Raw genomic sequence first — 3,818 nt, 5'->3', positions numbered from 1 at the left:
TGTTGGTCAGGCTGGTCTCAAACTCCTGACCTCATGTTCCTTTTTTTTTTGTTTTTTTTTTTTTTGAGATGGAGTTTCCCTCTTGTTGCCCAGGCTGGAGTGCAATGGCGTGATCTCAGCTCACTGCAACCTCCACCTCAAGGGAGGGTCTTTGTTTCAACATGCAGATGTCTCAGGGAGCTGTTTTCCTGCTGGGCCACGGCTCTTCTCCAGTTCTCCCAGGATAAGCTTGCGTGCATTCAGGTGGAATGTTTTCTCAGTCCCTGCCTTACCCACACTCTCGACCTAAAGCCACCTTTTGTTCCTCTCCTAGAGCTGCCTAGCTGTCTCCTCTGCCTCGCCCAGCTGCAGGTGAATCCTTCACTAAAATGAAGTTGCCTCGTCACTCCCAATGGATGACTGATGTCTCAGAAAGTTACAGGGGTGTGGTGTGGCTGAAGGAACTGGAAAGCGAGGCTTAATCTGCTGAGTAACGGGAGCAACATCTGTACCTCTGCCCCAGCCCATGACCTTCAAGGACTCAATCAGTGGGAGACGGGATGAAACATTCGGGGAACCAGGAGGACTAGGGGAGCATAAAGCAGCAAAAAGGGAGAAAAGATGTGTTTGGGAGCCAGAGCTGCCCAGTGACGTGCTGGCGTTCCCACTCAGGAGCCATGCAACCCCGCACGAGCTCCTCGACCTCTCTGAATCTCAGTTTCCTCACCTGTGAAGTAGGGATTTTAGTTATTATAAAGAGTAAATGGACCTAACAGTCGAATGTAATGCTTGAACCCTGATGGGAACCTGGTTGGAAAAAAAAAAAATAGAAAAATTTAAATTTGGTCTCTAGAATATCACCTAGCTCGGCATTACTGTTAATTTCTTTGGTGTGAGAATGACATTGTACTTAAGGAAAACACGTGTATTCTTAGCAGATGCACGCTGAAATATTGAAGGGTGAGGGTTCATGAGGTCAGCAGCTCACACTCAGATGGTTCCATAACAACAGAGAGAATGTTTGTACAGAGATGGAGAGAAGGACAAGAACAAGGTGTGAAATGCTAACTGTTGAATCAAGGCGGAGGGTGTTCACGTGATCACCATTTATTCTTTCCATTTTTCTTAATGTTTAAAAATGTGTCAACTAAAGATTGGGGGGGAAAAGATAGACCAGGTGTGTGAAGCACTCTGCACCATGCCCCAGTCAGCATAATTTATTTAATAAATATTCACTAATTTCCTGGCAGAGATGTCAGTCAAGAACCAGGGATGGAGTGCCAGATACTGATCTGGGGATGCAGTGAGGATTTCTAGGGGGCCAGAGACAAGCATTAAAGGATGAACAACCATGTGTACGTGTTGACCACAGACAGTGGAGAGTGCTAGAAAGACAGCTGACAGGTGAGAGACCAAGGTAGGGGCTTAGGCAGGGTGGGGGATGTCGTACTGACTTGGGTACCCTCTGAGCCTCTGAGCAGGTAGAACGTGAGCTGGGGACGGGCCGTGCCAGGGAGATAGCTGTGCAGAAACCCCTTTCCTTCCTCATGTGTGTCTCCAGGGCCCCTAAAGGGGCCCAAGATGCCACGGGATGACATCAGCCAAGAACCAGGAGTGGAAATGTTTGCCTGCTCTCTGGGGAATTAAGCTGCAGTTTAATTTATGCTTGTAGAGCTCCTCAGTCTGTTCGGACAGACCAGATACCATCAGCCACCCTTGACCAGTGAACTTCATGGTGTGGGGCAGGAAAAATAACGATGATTCCTGCAGGGCCACCTCCTGGAACCAGCCAGTGATCCGGAACTGGCATTAGAGGAAATTTTAGTGATATTTTACCCAGGCCCTGACAGTGTCCAAGATACTTCTGAGTAGCACAATTAACAAATGAAACGATGTTCAGCTTCATTCATAGTTAAAGAAATGCAAGCTGGAATTCAATATTTTTGCCCATCAGATTGGTAAGGACTAAGAAGATTGATGATACGGAGCGATGGGGCGGCCATGGGAACAGCCCTCTCATCCTTTGTTGAGACTCTTGCGGGTAATCTAGCAGTACCCATCACATCCGAAATTCTGACCACCCTTTGGCTCAGCAATTTCATTTTAATGATTCTATTCTGAAGATATTATCAGAGATGTGATTTTTAAAAACAATATATACAAGAATGCTCACTGAATTATACCTATATCATGTTCAGCATTGCAGTAATTATGTCACCCAAATGGAAATAACTCAAATGTCCATCAATAGAAGACTTCTTAAATAAATTACATATAGGAAAACGTTTAATATGAGTGAAGTTTTGGAAATAAAGATATTTATATATATAATAACAGTACAGGTTAGTGTATACATTTGTTTAAAAATCTTGAAGACTGCATACCAAAATGTTAATAACAGGGCATAGAAAACAGGTGACCTTTATTTTCTACAGTATGCACTTTGTAATATCTACATTTTGTATTGCAGGCATGCATTGCTGTTGCAAGCAGAAAACAGGATTTTAAAGTGAGGGAAAGCAAGAAAAGGATGAAAGGAAGGATCACAGTAGATAATTGTTCCCTTTTGCCAGCCAACATCTGAACCCCCTTGAAACATTTGGGTAATTCACCTCTCTTAGGATGTCTACTTTAGAAGTTGTAAATGGCCTTCTGGTGCCAGGCTGCTGTGCTGTGTCACAGGAGGTACAGAGAGACGTCATCGAAGCCTGGCCCTCACCCCAAGAGAGACGTGGAGCCCAGTGGAACTTGGGTTTTCGGCCACTTGCAATCAGAGTCCTCCTTCCTTCCTTTTATCCACCTTCCCTTCCCCTTCCCCCTTCCCCTCCCATTCCCTTCCCCCTCTGCCTCCTCCTCCCCTTCACCTTCACCTTATCCTTCCCCTTACCTCCCCCTTCCCTTCACCCTTCCCTTCCCTCCTCTCCCCTTTACTCTCTTTCTGTCCTTCCTTCCTTGCCTTCTTTTCTTTTTTTGAGACAGGATCTCACTCTGTTGCCCAGGCTGGAATGCAATGGCACAATCACAGCTCACTGCAGCCTCAAACTCCCAGGTTCAAGCAATCCTCCTGCCTCGGCCTCTCTAGTGGCTGAGACCACAGGTGCATGCCACTGCACCCAGCTAACTTTTTGCTATTTTAGTAGAGACAAAGTCTCCCTCTGCTGCCCAGATTCAAACTCCTGGGCTCAAGTGATCCCCCTGCCTTGGCCTCCCAAAGTGCTGGAATTACAGGTGTGAGTCACCGTGCCTGACCCAGAGTCTTAAATGATAAGGCAAAAAGTGGAGGAGGTGTGGGAAGGATACTCAGGGTCTCATGAAATCCATAGAATTGAACAAACAAGCTTTAGGAAGGGCTGAGACTGGACAAACTCTGGGGCCCAGAGCCGGAGTTTCTGAGCCTTCTCTCTAGGGAGCTGCCCTACTAGGAAATCTGACAACACTCAGCTCTGGGTCTTTCAGATCTAGTGTCAAGTTCCTGCAAAGAAGAACCTAAGCTCAGGAGAAAGACCTGGGCTTGAAGGTCACTCACATATGGTGGGTGAGAAGCTCTGCAGCAACTTTCAAAGGAACAACCAGGGAGGCAGAAGGAGAGCTGGTAGAGGTGGTGTCAGGAAGGCCACAAGCCACAGATGAGTGGGTTTTGAGAGGAGGAAGAAATGATCATAATGTCAAAACCTGAGATAAAACAAGCACTGAAGAGCATCTGCAGGCCAAGCACAGTAACTCACACCTGTAAGCCCAGCACTTTGGGAGGCCGAGGCGAGAGGATGGCTTAAGACCAGGAGTTCAAGACCAGCCTGGGCAACATAGCGAGACTCCCCCATCCTTATAATATATATATA

The sequence above is a fragment of the Colobus angolensis genome, unplaced genomic scaffold (assembly GCF_000951035.1).
Source record: "Colobus angolensis palliatus isolate OR3802 unplaced genomic scaffold, Cang.pa_1.0 Scaffold2, whole genome shotgun sequence".
NCBI classification, from domain to species: Eukaryota; Metazoa; Chordata; class Mammalia; order Primates; family Cercopithecidae; genus Colobus; species Colobus angolensis.
The sequence above is the reverse complement of the archived record's forward strand: the minus strand, read 5'-3'. Positions refer to the sequence as shown.